General features: G+C 43.6%; 1 long non-coding RNA gene across 1 annotated transcript in view; it reads left to right on the forward strand.

Moving 5' to 3' along the window:
- The window catches only part of LOC108446241, a 27,859-nt gene extending 8,942 nt beyond the window's left edge, over positions 1-18,917 (forward strand). Inside the window, exons 2-3 of the long non-coding RNA XR_001861377.1 lie at positions 6,922-7,147; positions 18,795-18,917. This is a non-coding gene — a long non-coding RNA (uncharacterized LOC108446241). The remainder of the gene's footprint in view (positions 1-6,921; positions 7,148-18,794) is intronic.
- Positions 18,918-20,536: the final 1,619 nt, after the last annotated feature.

The raw sequence follows: 20,536 nt of genomic DNA on the forward strand, positions 1-20,536 counted from the left end.
CCATGGCTTCTCTTGTCTCCCGCAGACATAAATCAGGGTATCTGCTGCACAGTGTGAGCATTGGCCAGCCTTGCCAAGATTCCAGGTATTAGTCTGGAAGTATTTGGCTGTGATCTGAGTGATGACATCCACCTAAGACCTCATTTGCTGAAAAGCACTTACTGCTTCTGGGGGCTTTGGAGTATTTGTATCACTTCTTGCAGAACCTAAGGATTGAAAACGAAAATTTTTGGAGTTTTACCTGTCCTCATTCTTCCTCCCCTGTCATGCCCTTCCCACTCCAATGAATGTTTTCACTGTGGATATAGGGACTGTGAGCAAAGAAAATAATTGAAGAATTCCCTAGAAAACACTGGTACTTTTGGCAGACACAAATTTTGTTAACATCTTGGAGGCTCTATTGCCTGGAAAGCAGGTCTCGGTACCTCTGCTTTGTGTTCACACCATGACTGCTGCCCTCAGCCTGACTGCTGACTTTGCTAAGCTAAAGCATTAAAATAAGCTAAATCGTTTGGTGCCCACAGGCTCTTTTCTCTCAATAGCATCTGTTTGATTTTAAGATGGCCCAAACTTCTTCAAAACACAGTAAAATTATGTAGCTGGATAAAACCTTTTCCAGGACAGTTTTTGTGTACTTTTCCAGCGCAGTGACTCACACCTCTTTGTGGGGTTGTGGCACTAGTTACCTGCTGCTTTTACTTCTCTGCCTGGTAACGCTCTTGGTTGTCTGTGGACACAGTTTTCTCCCCTTTTTTTCCTACAAAACTTGGTGGAGAAAAGCTGCTGTACTTGGATTTCCCTTCATCCTCAGCATGCATAGGGCAAATGCAACAACAGATTGTGGTACATTCTCCCACCCAGAGCTTTCCCACTTTTTATGGATCTCTGGGGTGCCTAAGGCCTATTTCTGGCATTCCCTCTTTTCCCTTTCTGCTGACCTTGGCTCTCCTCACACACACTCAGCTATTCCCTGAAGTCAAGCAGCACATCATCTCTGGTGCCTGTGGTACACACAGGAAGCTGAAGTGCACAGCTTTTCCACACCTACAGAATTAGGTGTTAGCCCCTTTGTATGCCTGTGAAAAGCCAGCACTGGAAGGAGGATGGAGACTTCACAGTGTTATCACCTGTCTGGCCACTTAGCTAAAATCCAGTCCAAGTTTTGCTGAGGCAGAAACTTGGCCACTGAAGCAGCAGATGCTGCTGAATTTCTGAATAAAATGTCACTGTGTGTTGGCACAGAGAAAGGCGTGTAGCGTCTTGCAGAGCAGCCAGCAAGGACAATATTCCTGTCTGGGAACTGAGTGAATCAGGAGCAAGCCCATGTTTTCTGCTCCTGGTACCTGGGTTGCCTGTCTGCCTCCTCTGAAGCCGATCTGTCGCTCTGGCAGAGCTGCTTCTGAGGTTAATCTGCTCTCAGAGAAATTGGAAGCCAAGCAGCAACTTAAATGGGCAGCCCAGGGAGGGCTTTTTCCACAAGATTGTCTTCTATTGATGCTACACACTGACACCTGCTGAGGCTTGTGGTCCTTGTGCCACCTTCTCCATAATTAACATGACAGAAAGGACACATTTTATCATCTGAGTGGTTTTTAGGGGAGCTGTACCTTCTTTAGGAACAGCTCAAACAGGTCCCCCTGTGCTAGATAAGAGGCTGCTTCCCAGAACATTCCTTTTGGGAAGAGGATTTGTATGTAGAGGAATTTCATCTTGGGTGGAATGAGGAGCAAACGCAGGTGTCTCTTTTATCGCTCAGCTCGCTCTTGCAATCAAAGTTTCTTTCTAGTAAATGCTGGTTTGTTCTCAGAGAAACCTTGGATATGATAGATTTTTTTAAAAAAAGGATTTTGGGACTTTGGAGAAGTGCAAAGTTTTCTCTACAGCACACCTCTTAATCCCTGGAAATTGAGCTGCCTGTGCAGCAGCACAATGCAGGTGGGTCAGGAGGGCTGGTGTCTCTTTGGCTCTTAATGCTGTGCCAGTGTCACTCATAGCAGCTGCCCTTTCCTTCCCTGGCCATCTCCAGCCCTCCAGGATGGCACTCAGCCCCTGTGAGAGTGTGTGTGCAACTCATTGCTGTATCTGATCCTGAAAAGAACCCCAAAAGTAGAGTGTAATGTTGCTGGGAGGAGTGAAAATTGCATCAGTTTTCAGGGCAAAAGAATGTCAACAAACCCTTCTTGAGCAGAGTGTCTGATGAGGGCCAGACTGGCCCTCTGATTCTTTCTCTCTCTGTCTTGTTCAAATGTGTATTGATAAGCTTTGTTTCTTCCCTCACCTTGGATAAAACCCACCAACCTCTACTGAATGCCTGTTGGGCTGTTGTCCCTTAGCAGTCCCTCAGTCAGGAAAAGGTTCTTCCCCCAGGAATGGTGGGGGGCTGAACAGGCTCCCCAGGGAATGGACACAGTCCCAAGCCTTACAAAGCTCAAGAAGTGTTTGGACAAAGCTCTCAGGCACGTGGGGGGATTTTGGGGTGTCCTGCACAGGGACAGGAGTTGGACTTTGGTGATCCTTGTGAGTCCCTTCCAGCTCAGGATATTTTATGATTTAATTACTTGTATTTTTGGGTGGTCACATGCACTCCAATCCTCTCTGGCTGATGCCCTTGTTGGAGGTATCATTGCTTCTGTGGAAGGTGGGATTCAGCCAAGTGAAAAGTGCTGCAGCCAGTGAGAAGGCCTACAAGGAGTCATCATCTGTACGTTGATTTCTTTATTTTTTCTCACAGCACAACTTGTCTGCTGCCTTTCTGCTGCTTCCGAAAGAAGACGGGTGTATTTGTTTCCTTTTTGAAGTAGGAAATTTTAGGAAATGTGTTTTTTGTTTTGCTTGGAGGTACCTAAAAATTGTTACATTAATTTTAAGTCCAGTGTTGAATAATAACTGCCTGGAGGTTTGTTACTTGTGTAGCAGGTTGGTGCCTGATGTGATTTTAAAAATGACCAAGACCCGAGAGCAAGAATTTATAGAGAAGAGATAAGAAGATTTTTATTAAGAGAATGTGCTTGCCTTTCAATTTATTTTTTTCTCCTCCTTAATATTATCTGGGGCCAAAAACATCCCAGAATTTGGATTGTCCTGAGCATTGTCATTCTCAACAGCACTTTCAAGGGCAAATGCCTCCTGAAGTGCTGAATAACAGGTCTTGTATCCATTCTTCAGAGAAAATCCTGTGCAGTGCCCTGAAATTCTTGCTCGTTCCACCATCTCCTAACCTGGAATGTAATTTTCCAAATAAAGTGTCACTGATTCTTCACCCAGCACACAAAAGACTGTAAAATGTGCATCCCTCAGGGTGGGGTTTGGACCCTTTTCTTTGGCTGGGGCTCATTTGGTTGTCCAGGTGCACCTTGGTCCTTGTTGGTGCCTCAGGTGCTGAGAGTGCCAAAAACAATCTCCAAGCCTGTATGAAATTGTGCCCTGTTATGCTTCAAGCTCAAAAGCCTTTTCTATGGCAGCTTCGATGTTTCTGTAGTGTTAACTATTTTAAAATTATTTGTCTGGATGATGTGTGAAGCTGAAGTTTGGAAAGAAATATAAAGGTAGCTGCTAGGAAGTTTAAAGCTTAGAATAGTGTAACGGTAGATAAAAAAAGACTTTTTTGTTTTAATCTTAGTTGTTCTAAAGTGGATCTGATCTTATGAGATAAGGGAGACTTGCTTTTGAAGCAGAAAGGGAAACAAATATGCAAATAACTAATGATTGAGGAAGCATACACTTAAAAACTCCTCCACTCCAGCAGCGTGTTCAGGAGATCAACATGCATATCCCAACAAACTCTGTTAAAGCTCATGGTTTGTTCTGGGGGAAACCCATATCAGCTCAAATGCCATCAGACAAGGATCTCTAATAGTTGCTGTATTTTGAAATCCAGGCCTGCAACTCTTCTGGTTATTGATAAATGTGTATCCTGTACATACTGGGATGTAATGGGAAGACTCTCTGCTGAGCAAGGTGTTCTCTCTGCTTCATCCCTGCAGCCCTTGTTAGCTGGGCCCATGGGTCTAGATACTCTCCTGGGTTTCTGCAAATGTTCTGCAATTGTTCCCAATTAAGGGGCATGATATTTGCTTTGGTCTCTTCGATCCTTTAAAAAACACTACCAGCAATTTAGATGTTTATGGCACATTTAATACACTTGAACTGCTGTGCTACTGCTATATCATGTCTGCAAATCCCATGCACTGTATTGTAAACAGCAAATTGTGGTATTGGCATTTCATTTTAACTCTTGTGATAGTCTCTTGCAGTTCTAACAGTAATGGTATCCTGGCTACTTACAATAAATGTTGTAAGTTTAACTAAGAGTCTTTCCAAATAGAACTTGGGGGAATGTGTAGTAAGAGCATGAGAAGCAGAAACAAGCACCATACCTTGGGGGTAGCACAATCTATGCTCTCTGTGAGCAAAAGGATCCTTGTAGCTGTGGTAGATCCAATGAAATGGGATTTGGCTTTTTCAGGATTGGGGGAGAGAATTGTTGCTTGTTTACTGCTGTGATGCTGCTGTTGGTACCCAAAGAAGGTGATGTCTGTACATTGTTCAGAGAGGACTGCACAAGGGCACCTGCATATGTGGGCATTTTTTGGGATACCAGCAGCAGAGGTGACTCCTCTGCACCCCCTGCAGCGCTGCTTTGGCTGCTCAGGCAGTGCTCATGAACCCTCCCGCAGTTGTTTACAGCAAGTCCTGCTTGAGGGGGTGGTTGCCAAGGGTTTTACAGCTTTAGGGATGTGGCATCTCACCAGCGACTTGCTCTCCAAGGCATTCCTAGTGTTAGATGAGAAACATCCAAAAGAAGTTGAAGTAAAGGACGGGGATGTGGGGTATAGGTGACTTCTGTCCTTCAGCCCAAATGAATGCAGTGCCTTGGACTGCTGCCTTGCTCTGCTGCCAAATGTAACTTGGATAAGAATTAGAACCAGGTTCTTGATGGTTTGTAATCACATAAGATCTCATGATGCTTTTTAAAATGTGTAGCTGCTAACCCCAGCATCCTGGCCACTTTCCAGCTCACAGAATTACCGTCTGTCTTTCCTGCTCCCTTCCGTCTACACCCCTGTAGTTTCAGTTAGATAAGTCATTCCTTACTTCTCTCCAGAAAAATGCACAAGCCTGTGTTCTCCCCACAGAGAAAACCTCCAACATCCATGGCTTTTTTTTTTTATCTAGACATCATTTGTTTTACATTGTTGTTTTGTTATCTAATTAGTATTATCCTGTCAGTGCACCTGATGTGAACTGTCTAGTTCTGGGGCCTGAAGGTTTGCAAGGAGCGCAGCACACAGTTAATTTATTAATCTTCTAAACTCTACACGCAGTCAATTATTTAGACTAGGTGTACCAGGCTTCTCAGTGGTGATTTTTGTCCAGAGGATGTTGGTTTACTCACCTGTACATGGTGATACAAACATCAGAAGTTGGAGTCCTTCATGACTCATTTCTGGCTGCCGCGTGGTTTTTGCACAGTGTTTCAAGGAGCACTGTGGGGATGCTGAAACAGGGTTTTCTTACCCTGCTGGTGAGCAAAAGCACATGGCATGGGCTGACCCAGTGTTCTGGAGGTGGTTTGGGATGTGGGGAGTGTTTCAGAGTGGCTGCAGCAGTGCCTGGCACGGTGACATGACACTAAAGGAGCTGACCTTTGTTAGGCTCCAGCCGTGTGTGTGGCGGCCTCAGCCTGGGCTCCAGAGTGGGAGATTTTGAAGTCCTTAAATGGCTGATTTTTCCTGATATGCTGTGACAGTGCCCCTGTAAAACAGTCTGAGCTTCGTGGCTCACTGCATGTGATAGCAGAGGCATTTCTAGTGCTTTTCAAACTCAAATGACTTTTTACACTTCAGCAAAGAAAGCAAGTCCTTTACCCTGGGATGTGAGCTGTGAACAGATGGACAATGATTTTTCACCAGCCAGTCTGTTGTCAGAGCAGTGATTCTCATTGACAGAGAAGTTAATAAACATTAGGAGGATATTCCACAATTGACATCTCCAGTCCACTGCCTTAATACTGGTTGTAATTCAACTCAGGACCTTACAGAATCTTGTGTTTCCCAAGCTGTCATTTGAATGTGTTGGATGGAATTAAATCCAGTCTGGTTCAGATGTGGAAAAATTGATCTTTACTTTCTGTACTCAGGCAGGATTTGGCTGGGACTGTAAATTTTTGGAAAGAGCCTGTGCAGCTACAGTATACTAATGGTTTGGTACTTAGATTTGCTTATGGAATACACAAAAGGTGTGATATAAATAAGAAAAGACTACATACAATAATGGAAGAAAATCAACTGGGAATAAAAAACTGTTCTCAGAATCTCTTAAAAACACACTGTTTGCCTAAGGAGAAGAGTTTAATTAAACTCCAGGGTGAAATGCATCCCTGGGGAGAGGGCCAGCACATGGCTTATGAATCAGTTGCACATTAACCTGTTTCTTCTAGTTTAGAAACAGACGTATGGGGTAAGTGTTTGCTTCTCTGGTCGATTGCACTGAACAAATCAGTGCCCCTTGATGTGTGCAGGGGGATGGTGTTCTTTAGGACTTGGGGTGGTTTCCTTCCTTTTACCCCTCTGTTCTGTTTCTCTTCAGCAAACCCCAGACTGGTTCATTACAAGAGCATGGGGGGACAGGACAAGGGGGAATGACCACACGGAAGAGAGTAGGTTTAGAGTAGATGTTAAAGAAAAATCCTTTACTGGGCAGGTGATGAGGCACTTGCCCAGAGAAGCTGTGGCCGCCCCATCCTTGGAGGTATTCAAGGCCGGGTTGGATGGCTCTTGGAGCAACCTGGGATGGTGGAAGGTGTGCCTGCCTGTGGCAGGGGATTGGAAGGAGATGGTCTTTGAGTTTCTTTCCAACCCAAACCATTCTATGAGTGTTTCTATGATTTCCCACTTGATGTTATTATCTTTCTCCTTTCAGCTGCTGAGGAAAGCTGCTGACCTCCACTGCTGCCTTGTGGAAGTCTGTGTGTGCCAACAGCCCTGAGGGAGACCCTGAGCACCCTGTGCTTGGAAGGAGAAAGTGCAGAGGCAACACCCAGAAGTGTCTGAGCTCTGCAGAGGATTGGAGCAGGTGACTTGCGTGTCCCAAAACAGCTTTATGGAGGATGTGCCAGTCTGGGGATCAATCTCGGCCTCAGAGGAAGGTAGGAGAAATCATGGTATTTACCCTGTAGAGAGGAGCACCTGCTCAGTGTTGCAGAGTACTCTTTGTTCTGATGAGAGCCCGTGGAAACACTGGAATAAAACCATTAGGATGTTGTGGCTGCTTCCTGCCTTACTTTCTTCACAGTCTGTTGCAGGTGTAATGAAAGCAAATGTGGCCCATTGGGCAGCTTTCTACTCAGGGGGGTACTGTGAAGGCTGTGATACCTATTAATTTGATAAAGATAAGTATGGGGCAAATCTTGATCTGTTCCAAAGCCATCTGTGGAAAATGATACATTCTCAGTCAGATCTGCTTTCTGTGGTTTTTTAGAGAAGTGTCTTACCAAGCCTGATGAACACAATTCTTTTACGTCTAGTATAGATGAAAGGACATCATTCTGCTTCAGAATTATGGCTAAGTAAGTGAAGTTGTTAGGAAAAGTCAGTTCTTTACTAGCCCTAAGTAGTCTTGCTGGTAAGACAGACAGTAGCAGGGAACAGGTAAACAGTACAAGCAGAAGTGTGTTGGCAAAAACATCACACTTTGAGATTGAAGTAGTATCAGTGAAAACTTTGAGTATGAAGAGAACAGGCATGTGTCAGAGAACAAAATCTTTCTGGCTAGAAATTGCCTAAGTGAAAAGACAAAAACCAGACCTTGGAATGCTACTGATCAGGCACTGTGTTAGGTAAATAAGCTTGGTAAGGCATTAAAGCAGCTTGAAAGAGCCCTAAAAGTGAGTGATAAGTTTTTTGTGGCAACTGAGTGTTTTCCTGACTCGTATTAACCTGGACTTTTGCAGGAAAAGTGGCTTTGTGGAAGTTCAAATAAATTCTGTGTGTGTGAGCAAAGTGGTTGTACAGTGCAGGTCTGGGAACACCAGGATCACTGATTCCTGTGTGTCCTGTATGGACAGCCTCTGCAGGTGAAGGGAGAGCTCTGGAGCCCCAGGCAAACTGATCAATAACCACATGGAGCCCAACATTCCTAAGACAGATCTGAACAAGTTTATTAAACCTATGCTAATAATATAAATGAGTGATTTTTTGAGCTGAAAAATCACTGCATTCTACAAATCCCCATTTAGTTCTCTCTGGGTAAAATTGCATGGTAAACATAAGCAAAAATCCATGTCTATTACTTAGAGCTGATTTAATTTTTCATACAAAATGTTTCAGTAAAAAGGAAATAAATTGGGCAGGGCATTTTCTATGCATGGGGGCTTTGCAGTGCAGCATGTTTGTAAATAAGTGCAGAGTTTGGCATTTCACAGGATCAATAAGGCACATTATAGAAACTCGGAGCCAGGAGTGTTTCCCATCCTTTGTGTGCTGGGAAGTCTGGGAACAGATCAATGAGTTTCTATCAGCATTCAACAATGCCACAACATCTCTCTGAAGTAATTGGGCAATTCACAGAATGAAAGATGCCATCCAAAAGCTCTAATACTCGTTTCTGTAGGAGGAACATTTATCTGGTATTGAGGTGTTCTGGGAGATCAGGCAGTCATCCTTCTTTTTCTTCTTCTTCTTTTTTTTTTTTTTTTCTTTTGAGGTAATTCACTTCCTTTTAAGGTTACAAGTAAACAGACTTCAAAATGACAGCAGAAAGGAAAATGTTGTCTTCTCATGGCTTCACCACTGATGCACAGAACAGCCTTAGGTTGGATCACTTCTTTTTGCCCAAGGGCTTTGAAAGCAGGTCTGAAGCTTTCATATTCCAGTGCTTGCAATACAGATGGACCAGAGAATGTCTTTATGCTTGTTATTATTTATGTCTTTCAGTGCCTGGAAGTGAGATGTGCTTGGTTACTAGTGTCTCCTGTTTCCCTCCTTTGCTGCTGAGCTGTGAACAGTTGTGCTCATAGGGGAAGGAGAGAGAACAGGAGGTGTTTGTGCTCAGGACTTCCCCACAGGCAGCACGCAAGTCCCATCCCTGTGTGTCTTAGTGAAAATGCTGAGAGCTGCACCTCTGTGGTGACATGGGGAGCAGAGCATCCCCCAGTGAACGAGGGCTGCTGGGTTAAGCCCAGCTTGTGATAAGAGGAGGGTCTGCATTATGTTCCTGCTCCGTTAGAAAGTGTCAGAGCTGCTTTGGGCTGAGAATTGCCATCAATGCCAGAAAGGAAGAGTGAGCAATACCAAGCATGAAGGCTCCTGAGACTTGTCACTATCACACCCTGGTCAGAGACCTCAGGAGTTTTGTGGCGTGGCCAGCTGAGAATTGGAAAACTTGAGTGCAACATCCCCTTGTTCCTTCAGTCATACTCCATACTTCAGCAGCACAGGAGGAACCTCAGGACAGCTGTGGGCATCTCTGTGGAATTCGATGACTCTTTCTTGTGCTGTCACCCTCTCTAAACTGAATGTGAAGTTTTGGCCTGAGAAAAATTGTGCCAAATATTGGAGGTTCAGGCTGTGCTCCAGCCCAGTGGCCTCTGGTCCTGCTCAGAGCAAGAGCGAATGGAAATGGCTCTTTCAGCCTGAATTCTTGTCTGGGAGGGGTATTAAAATATGTCACACTGGGAACACACTTGAATTCTTAAACACAAATCACATTTGAAACCACACAGATCTGAAATTATCAGGTAGGTTTAAGATCTAGAAATTGTGTGTGTAAAAATCAAGTGCAAGCAGCAGTGAGTGCATGCAATGGCTTTTGCTAAATGTCGTCTGTTTCTGGAGAAGGGATACCCAGAGGGTGGGTAAAGGGTGTTTGTGGTGCTATGTGAAAATTAAAATCAGAAACTGAATTAATCTCTGCAATAAATTCCTGTTGTGGAACTGTTTCAGGAATGGCACTGGTTTGGTGTGTAGAACCCCCTCTAGTCTAGTGGTCTTTTCCTTCCTCACCAGTCAGAAACTGCTGGTTTAGTCCTTTTTTCCATTATTTTCACTTGCAAAGGAGCATGTGGCCACCATTGCTTTTCTAGTGTGCTCAGGCATCACTTTTAGGAAGTATACAGCACAGAAGGGGAATTACCTTCTCCACCCTTCCTCCCCCAACCCTTGGACCATCCTTTCTCTCCTGGCTTTATCTCGATACATGCCCTGTATCAAATGGCATTTCCTAGCTCAGTGCTCGTGTGGCCACGTCTGGGAGGTGCAGTGGCAGCGTGGTGGCATCCTTGGTTCCTCTGAACTCAACCTGTGCAAAATGCAATCTGTGCAGAATGTCTGCAACGTGAGCATGTCAAGCACAATCATTATCAGTGGAAACACAGACCTGGAAGAATATTATTCATTACAACATGGGGGAGATTGAATCAAACCCTGTTTTATTTGTTGAGGTAGGAGGTTTCTCCTCATGGTGCCAGCAAATTCTTTATTTGCCTCACTAAGGTATTCTTCCTAGTTCTGAATTCTGAATGGCTTCAAAATAAAACTCATTTTAACTGTGCCAAATACTTTCTGTCATTTCTTCCTTCTCTTTCAGAAGTGAATCCCTTTATTTTTCTCATAACTTAGTTCTAACTCTTGCAGTTCATAAATTGAAGGGGGGGATTGCTGGATTGCTGCTTTGTTATAACATGAAATTCACTTCGTATGTAAGTGTTTGTTTTGATATCTGCTTCAAAAGTCAGTCCTGAGCTCAGGAGAATGAACCATTATTTCTTTCAAGCTGATTTAGTCCAAGTGGAAGAAATTGCCTCTCTACTGCAACATGCACTGCAGAACCAAAGAGCTCTTGGATAATTTTGCTGAGGTTGCAACAGGGTCTTGCTTATAGTGCAGAGCTGATATTTATTGTTCAGCATTTTCCAGAGAGCTTAATACATGGTTGCATATTAAAATAGAGATAGGAAAGGATAGTCTGTGACATGCAAGGTAGATTTGACAAGAAAATCCCTTACATTGCCCAGAGCTAAAGCAACAGTGATGAAAATGAGGCAAACCTGGCTGATGTGCCTCAGCCCCAGGTGACAGAGGGATGATGTGCCAGGCAGTGTCTGCCCATGTTTCATAGAGGTGGCACCATGGGAACCTCCAGCTGGGCAGTGATAACAGCAATGCACAGTAGGGCAGGATGTGATGCAGCCTCTCCCAAGACTGCCCTGGCCTTTGCATTTCAGCTCAGGGTAAAACCAGATTGTGGTTTGCTTTTCTGTCTAATCACTCATCTTCAGGCACAGGTGCAAAAGAGGAGACCATAGAGAGAGGGCATCATTGAGCAGTTACATTTTCATAGTTCTTTATTATTATTAACACTATTTTTATTTCATGTTATTCAGCTAAAATTAGCATTCTGTCTCCTTGACTGCCATTCTCCCACTCCCTGGCTATTTGGCAGTTAGGGTTGGGGGTTTGTTGTTGGTTTTTTACCTTCCTCACTAACTGGGACATCAATTGTTTGAGCAAGAAGGAATTAGAGTAGGACAGGTGGCACCACCTGCTGCTAATGCTTTGCTCCTTGAAAGGTTTCCTGGCCACTGAGTCCGTTTTGGGCAAGATGAGGAGGAGACAGCCAGGTTTATCAACTTTCCTTAAATCCAGAGAGTAGCTATTGTTCTGGTTCTCCTTCTCTCTCTCTCTCTCCTGTGAGCAGCACTGCATCCCATCTGCTGGTGGCAGGCAGAATAAGATCCCGTTTTCTTTGAGGCTTTAAGGTCTTCTGGTTCTTCTGCCGTTTCTGCTTCTGCTTTCCAGCTTCTGCTGCCAGCTCTGTGCCTTTTTGCCTAGTCCTTCCCCTCCTTGAGAGTCCAGTTCTGGACTCTACTGGCCAGTTAAGGGAGGATGCCAGCTGGGGAGGAGAAGGAGGAAAGAGAAGATGAAAGGCAAAGGTCAGGAATTGCTGTGGTCCCTCCGTCCTGTGTGAGCTGTGTCTGGCAAAGCTGCTGGTCCTGGCAAGATCAGTCTCTCCATGTGATGTTCACTGGGCTCCTTCCCACAGCTTACAGGGAGTTCTTGAGAAAAATGATACCCACAAACTAAACATGAAGAGTACAACCTACTCACATCTTTCCAAACCTGTTCCAAGCCCATTTGTCTAGAGTCTTTACTGAACCTGATTATGAACAAACCACAATAAAAACCCCCTGATTTCTCTTCATAGAAATTAATTCAAATGGAATCAAACAAAAATGAGAAATTTCTACTGGAGATCCTCAGCAATTTTCTTAGCTGAGTTGTGCCCAGCAGAGTGACTTTGGCTTGAATCTAAGTGAGGATCTAGCTCTTGTATCCAGTTATATGCAAAACACTCACTAATTATGTATATGTCTCATCAGGTGCCCTGTCAAAAATCCCAAGCAGACTGGAAGTCAGGAGGCAGCTATGGTTAGTCAGGCAATGAATGGCACTATGTCCAAATATACATGGGAGCAATAAGCAGTCAGATACAAATGAATTTTTAATAATTACAAGTGGTAGCTGACATTTTTCCCCTCCTCTCTTGAAAATGGCATCTGCAGCTTCTGAAATGTAGAGAGGCATCTGTTGTTGGGGGAAACATGCTCTGAAGTCTGGTACTTTCTTTGCAAGGGGCCAGAGCAATGGGTCTTCACAGAGCAGCACTATGTTCCTTGCTTATGGGGTATTGAAGAAAAGGGTAATTTTTCAGAATTATTATGTTAAGAGAACAACACCAGCACTTTGAGGCAAGGGCATACTCAAATAAGTAACCATGTAAAGAAATACTAATTCTAATGGATTTCCTGTACATGCCATATGGATGCAGGAATATTCAGGAAGTGACTCACCTGATTGTCCTCATCCCAAGTGCCTGCAGAAGAAGAAGTTATTAGAGAAAAGTAACTTTCTTTTAAAACCAAACAAAAAATCCCCATAAGAAACAAAACCATCAGAGGCTATGGTAGGCAATTTAAATACTTTTTTTTTTAATCTTAAAAGCATATACCCGTCTTATTCCTGGTGGGCTTTGCTTTAGATGTTTTTCCTAGAACTCTTCCTAATTAGCATACTGGCTGCCATTTCCCACTCTTCAAATTGCAGAAATCATCCACCTTCTGATTTCTGGCGACAACTTAGTAGGGAAATGTTTCTGGAAATCCCAGATTTTTATCACTACTTTAAAAACATCACATATGTGTATTCAGGGAAAAAAAAAGCAAACCCATATTTTTTTATGCTGCAGCCTTTTTGAGCTAACTCCTCACTTTTGTCTATGCTAGTGTATCCCAAAAGGGGAGCAGGGACCTGGAAGGGCTGGCTGATGCTGCTAAAGTTGTATTACGATATTGCCACTAATCTGTCCCCCAGTTCTCTGCTTCAAGTCTGGTGTAATAAAAACATGTAGCAATGAAAACTCTGCTTTCAACGAGCTCAGGGTTTTGCTGTGTTTTGGGTTACAGCTGCAGGCTGATTTCCTTCCCCTTCATCATTCACAGATCAGGAATCCTTTTTCTTTCTCGTAAATTAACAGGAGATTTGGGAAAATCCTAAGTGCAAACACACTTCTGCCATGAACAGCACCAGGTACCTGTTCAGGTTGTGTTTTTTCAGTCCCGGTAAACTCCTCTGTAAGCTCTTGTTCTGACAAAGCATTCGCTTAATCTTTGCCCTATTAATTTAACCTAACAATCCATGTCGGTTCCTATCTGGAAAACCTGTGAAGAAATTGATGCAAAATGACCTCTTTCTGAAGCCTGTGGAAGAAATGCTGCTGAAGCTGAATCCTAATCCCATAGTACAATTTTAGTGGAACCGTAAATGGGAAAGCCGAGCAGTCCATCTGGAGGAGGCTGCCCGATGCATTAATTTCCCATTCCGCCAGCTTTCCCCACCTGCTAATGATGTGTTTGGCTGTGGGAGGCTGCCCTGCTGCCTCCACTGCTCCCAGGAGAGGGCAGCTCCGCTCCTTGGGATTGTGAGAATTCCTGCGGGAATTGTCAGCGAGTTTCGGGGTCGTTATGACCAAGCCAGGAAGCGAATCCTGAGTTTGCATCCTCATGGCTGTTTGGAAGTGAAGGGTAGTCAGCAAGGGGCTGCAGCTTTGGAGGGAAAGAAGGTATGTTCCCAACTGGAACATGGATTTTTAATTCCTGGCAGGTTGGTTTGTGGTGATCTGTGCTGTGGCTGAGCTACCTGCCTCCTGACTTGCCTGTCTTTAAAAAGGAGATCTCAGTCTCTGTCTTTAGTCCTTCTCTGTGGTGAGGGAGCTGCTCATTGCTCTAAAGCCCTTCCTTGTGGCAGGATAAGGGGAATGGCTTCAAACTGAAGGAGAGCAGGTTTAGGTTGGATAGTGGGAAGAAATTTTTTACTGTGAGGGTGGGGAGGCCCTGACACAGGTTGCCCAGAGAAGCTGTGGCCACCCCATCCCTGGGAGTGTTCCAGGCCAGGTTGGACAGGGCTTGGAGAAGCCTGGGATAGTGGAAGCTGTCCCTGCCCATGGCAGGGGCTTGGAATTGGATGGTCATTAAGGCCCCTTCCAGCCCAAACCATTCTACAATTCAGAAATACATTCTAAATTCTAGATATATACAATAGGCTCATGATTTCTGGGAGAAGGTGGAAGCCACTGGAGGCAGCTGTTGGGGTGGATGGGATTGTTGTAGCTGCTGCAGAGATCACAGGGAGAAGATGCTACCTGTGACTTTTTTTTCCACATTCATAATACTTTCCAAAAAGTGAAAACTGGGGCCTTGGTAACATCAGGACTCAATCTTTCAATACACACCTGTCTTGAATTTTCAGATGAATAGAGGAACCACTAGTAAGGGCCAATAGAAAATGCTGAATGCTGGAGTAGCTCAGAACAGAGAAATGTATGGCAAGATCTTGATGCAGATCTCGAAAACTCTTCCTTTTCCCACTTGGTCTTTCATTGAATGCAAACTGGAATTTTCTTTAGGTTAGAACTGTGATATAACACATGGTTCTGAGGAACAGATACTTTGTTATAGAAAAAAACAGGGGGTTTCAATCTGTGAGCTGTCAAAAGAGTGATGATAGTATCTTATGAAGTGTGGTCTGGGCTTCATCTCATGTTTGACTATAGAAAATTGTTGGAGCACTGACATATGGTGTTAAGGGCAGCATGATCTACAGCATTTGAGTCATGGTTGTGTTCTGCTGTGGGCTTCAATGTGAGTTACTGGATGGTGCATCAGTTTCACTCTCTGAGACAAAACATGAATAACACAGATCGAAAACTAGTTTTAAACTGTAAATATTGTTACTGTTATTAAAGCATTTTTCTTTTTCTCCTTTTTGTCTGTAGTCTCAGGAAGTCTGAATTACTGTCATGTGAATCTTTTCCATAGCTGGAAAGAAAAAGTCCATTTTGACTGGATTTTATAAAATACTTTCTTTCATTAAGATAAAAAAACCCAAATTAATTTTTGGGTTGGATTTTGACTGGATTTTATAAAATACTTCCTTTCATTAAGATAAAAAAACCCAAATTAATTTGGATCAAATCCTTGATGTAGTCTGGAAAGAAGTCATTCCCATTTTTAAACGTGTCTTGAACATCAGAGTAGCAAAGGAAATAAAGAGCTGGATTTATACAGAAGTGTGAGGGTGAGAGATGGGAAGCAGTGAAGGTACTCCTCAGATTGTGCACTTTGGGGTGATGGCCTTTGCTGAAGATTGGACAAAATCCTACCCCAAAGGACCTCAGCAGCCAATGTTCAAGCCACCATGGGCAGAGGCTGCAGGGGTGTTCTCAGCATTTCATTAGTGCCCTTTCATTTTCTCTAAAGAACTTGAATATTCATGAAGCAGAACCGACCCCGACCCCTCGGTGTCCTGCCTGTTAAGTAGATGCTCTAATCAGGCCAGAGGACTTTCCTTCCTCTGCCAGCTCAGCCACTGTTGGTCTGTGTTACAAACTGGATGAGCTCCAGGCAGAGAGACTTGGAAGAGAGGCCCTGGAGTTTGCTTTCCTGCTTCCCTGGGCTGCAGAGTGGTGAAGAAGTCACTTTTTGGGGCTTCTCTAGAGGCATTTCATGCTCACCAAGAGGATGTGCTTGGTGGCTTGCACAGCCTCGGGACACACTCCTGTTCTATGGGAAAGCACTTCCTGGAAAAGGGAAGACTTATTTTAAATCCCTGCTGTGAAATAGAGAATAGATGGATTTTCCATAGTCTGTGTAAATGTCCTCGTTGTGTTGGGTACAAGGCTGGGAGTCTAGCCTGAAAATAAAATCATTTAGCTGCAAACCATGGGAGAACTCAGGCCCCTTTTAAAATATCACCACATAACCTCCTTCCCTGGATGCCTTTTCTCAGCATTAGGAAGAAATGTCAGTCCCTGGCTTGGCTAGCTGATATTTTGGGTAAGAGTTGAGTCATCATGTTCCCAACCTTCTGTTTCTGCCTTTCCTATTTCTAGATAACCCTCTGAAGCCGTGTTAGCAGGACTGAACATTGAGCTGTTCTGTGCATTGCCTTCAAATATCAGTGTTTTATCCTGGGCTAACTTGCCAACTGGTTGTTTTTCAGTAATTTGCATCTCTCATGTTATTTTTTCCCCTAAATATTAATTTAGCTCAGAAAATAGAGCACATTGTGGGTAATCTCAGAGAGCTGAGCTCTTCTAGAAGCTGATATGAGATAAGCTGGTTCTCATTCTGTTGCAGAGGGAGAGCAGAGGACCACACATGTTCATTTGACATCAGGAGCAATAATCTGGGTAGCACATGAAGAATTAACAAAGTTCAAGGCATCTGAGCACAACAGGGATTTTTGCTTTCCATTTGAGATTTTGAAAAAGCAATGATATACTGTTTAAGGTGATAAACTTTGATACTAATTTAGGTATTGCTTCAACAAGCCCTTAGCTTGGGTATTATAGTAAAGTGTGTTCAAATGGAAGTAGTCTCATATCCTAACAAAGCAATAAAATTAGAAAACCACTTCTTGATTATTTGGATAATAATAGCTTCTGATCTGTCCAGACCTTATCTATTGGAGAAGTCAGGTAGAAATCCAGTTGCATATATTTCCTCTTGCACCTAGAATTATGTGGGAGCAGAAGGAAACACAGAAAAGTGAGGAGCTTAGATCTTGGGAAAAGTTTTTAGTGAGGCTTTTTCAGGAGGGGGAGTGGGTTGTTAAAAAAGCTTTTTTTTGAGAAAACTGTGCTGTTGTTCATGTGCTGCTTGTGCAGTGGGACATGTAGGTGGCAGTGGACCATTGTAAGAGCTCCTGCTTGTTGTAACAAGTCTCAGATTACAAGGGGAAACTGAGGAATCTGTTGGAATATTTCTGTCTGGCACTCTTCATGCAGCCATTTGAGGACCTGAGTTCTCACCTCAATAGTGGAGTGCAAGTGCTGGCTTCGTGATCCCAAAGATGGCCCTCATTAGAGCTGCCAACAAAGCCCTGGCAGCCTGGCACAGTGTTGTGCTATGGGTATCAAGTGACAGATGAAGTGGGCAATAAACTTTATTCAGAGCTTTAAACTGTCACAGTCCCATCCAGGTAAGACCCCAGAAATTTATGATGATAATTTTGTTCTTAAAGTAGTAAACTTCATCAAATGCTGAAACATCTCCAGCAACTAAGACTCCAGACTCTTCCCCAAGGCCATGTAACTCTTAGTTACTTTACACTTGACTTAAATTACTCCAGTTAATATATTTGTCCCCTAACCTTTGCCAGAAAGGTCAAAATCATTTGCTAGCAAATGATAAACTCATTTCCTGCCCAAGGACTCTCAGGAGTATAATGATTTCTTCAACTTACAAATATATTTCTGACCAGTGTGGGCAAACCTGGTAAAGGATTTTACTTTCTACCACCTGCTGTGCCCTGTGTACTAATCCACTTCTACAGGGGCTGCTCATGAGCTGAAGAGAGTAAGTCCTGTCACTATTTAAAAATAAATAAGTAAACAAATTCAGTACAGTTAGATGCATTTCCATCTCCTTCCCTTTAGATGTGCTACGTGCCCTGTCAAATTACACCATGTGAAAGGCCAAGATAAGCAGGTTTCAGTCCTGCACCAGTGACAGGTTTTCCATGCATAAACCCCACAGCTTTGAAGTCCATTATCTTGCTGTTCTGGGTTAGAAACTTCTTTTCTCTTGGAGAGGGGACTCCCTGCATTCCACATCAGCTGGGCGTTCTCTCTCAGCCACAGGAAGGCTCCTCGGCACCAAAGCCAACTTAGTTTCAGGTCATTTGTGAGGGTACAATGTGTTTTATGAGTCAGGCTCAGGATCACTAAAGGATGTGGCTTCACTTATGAAAAGTCATGCAGGAGCACCGACAGAGCAGAGCAGCAGTGCTGGAGTGAGCAGCAGGCTGAGGGGGAGAGGTGGGAATCCTCCCCTGGCGCTGGCCCCAGTGGATGCTGCAGAAGTTGTTCCCCTTGTGGCCTCTCCTCTTGTAACCCACAGAGGAGCCTGCCTGTGATTTCAGAGGTCAAGGTTAGGATCTCTCACACTTAGCTCACATCTGGGTATCAGACTGGCAGCTTCCCAGGGCAGGTGTTCTGTGCAAGGAGGAGGTTCAGCACCTGCCAGCAATCTGGACTTTGAGGTGCCAACTTGGCTGGTTTTTGTTGGCAATCCTGCTTGTGTGTGGAAATACTGTTGTGCCCTGAGGTGTGAGCAGTGCATGGCTCTGGCTGTAGCTCTGCTGGAGTCATGCACTCTCGTATATTGAATGTGTAATGTATTCATACACTCAGATGTGTCCTATGCAGGACACATTTATTTTGTTTTATTTGTTTTTCAGCTCTTGCCTCAGTAACTTTCTGAAGACATGCACATTCTCCACATAAAGGAAAGAAGAAAATATATTTAATTTGGTTTCCTCTAGAAGCTACACCCTTTTGGCACAGCTTTCATTTACAACTGCAGTAATAAGTAAGTAATTCATCTTTCAGTGCAAATCAATAAGAGAATCTTGTTTCATCTCTGTTTCTTTTCATTTTGTTTTTCTTTGCTACACTGCTTTTCTCCTGCCTATCTAATCCCCCTGATGGGAAGCTCAGCCCTGCCAAGAGCTGCCTTTGGGTAATTGAGTCACTCACTCTTTCTCCTGCAATCTCTGTCCAGTTTGAGAAGGGTTGGAGCACTCAACTGCTGTTAATGTGTGCTTAAATTTAGCTGAGTGTAGTTGTGTGTGTGAACAGTTATGTGAAAAGCTGTGTCTTATTTCCTAAACTGCACCAAGCTGGCACATGGAGATCATCCTCTGGTAGCCCTGTTCTACAATCTCTGCTGTTTCCTCCATGGGATCTCTGCTCCTTTGCTGCATGTGTCAGATGAATTGGGGAAATAAATCCTGCTTGATCTTCATGAGATCTCTGCCTCCACTTTAGAGCCTCTGTTTATATGTGAGGATGAATAAGAGGGATTTTTTTCTATGTTCTAATTTACAGCAGAACACACAGTAACTTTCAGGGGGTTTGTGGTAGATACTGGTGGTTTGAAATCTTCTGGTCAAAAAGTGTCCTTTCCTGCATGTTTCAGTGGGATTTCATTGGGGACTTTTTCTTTTCCTTTTTCTGTTTTCATCAAAAACTTGAAAACTTTTTATTTGGATATACTGGCAAAGCAGAAGAGAACATCCTGAGACATCAGTGGGGAGTCTCTCTGTCTTCAGTCTCTTGCCTGAGCAAGTGTCCCTGCCCAAACTGTGCATCCTGTGGTAAACTGTTATATGGGGCTCTCTAAATACTCTGCAGTGTCCAACAGAGGGGAACAATTACCTGTTTTACTACCTAAAATACACAGTTTGGTCATAAAGAAGAATAGTGACTTGAAGTACAGGACTGCAGAGCCACCAGGATGGCAGCATGAGCCAGAAGAGTTGTGAACAAAATTTCAAGTGATCTGTTCAAGATGTTCTGCTTCTGCTTGAAATTTTCTTAGTTTAAAATATTCATGTCAGTCTTTTCCTAATGGAATCCCATCGTGGAACCAGCTACAAACAGGGTTTCTTTTGCATTTCCTTGTGTTAGTGTTCTCCTGTGCATCATTCAAATGAACTTTTGAACTGATGAGCAGAGCTGTAGCTTCTTCCCTTGTGTGGGAAGCACTTCTGGTGGGCAGCCAAAAGAATGGATTCTCCTTTCAGTTTAAATTAACAGCTGTTTTAATGAAGTAATTGAGCCGCAGTCAAATCTGCCACTTGTTAGCCTCATGTCATTTCAGTTGCTGCTGACATGTAGCACAGGTATAAATTTTATTACTGTGTGCTTCCAGATGTAGAAACTGTCCGGTGCAGAGAACATCTCTATATCAGTCACATCAGCACTGATAATTGTTTATTAATTGTTTATTTATTAATTGTTTAGCTTTTCACCCAGTGGAGGCAACGCTGTAAGTATCTATTGAGCCTTTTATCTGTGGGTTTGGGGTGTGCTGTACTGAGAGAAGGGCCACCTATGTAGTAAAATATGGGTGTGTTTTAACAGTTTGTCTGCAATAAAAGGAAAAAAAACCTAAATCATTCAAAATTAGTCATAGTCC

The sequence above is a fragment of the Corvus brachyrhynchos genome, unplaced genomic scaffold (genome assembly GCF_000691975.1).
Source record: "Corvus brachyrhynchos isolate BGI_N302 unplaced genomic scaffold, ASM69197v1 scaffold4, whole genome shotgun sequence".
Classification (NCBI taxonomy): domain Eukaryota; kingdom Metazoa; phylum Chordata; class Aves; order Passeriformes; family Corvidae; genus Corvus; species Corvus brachyrhynchos.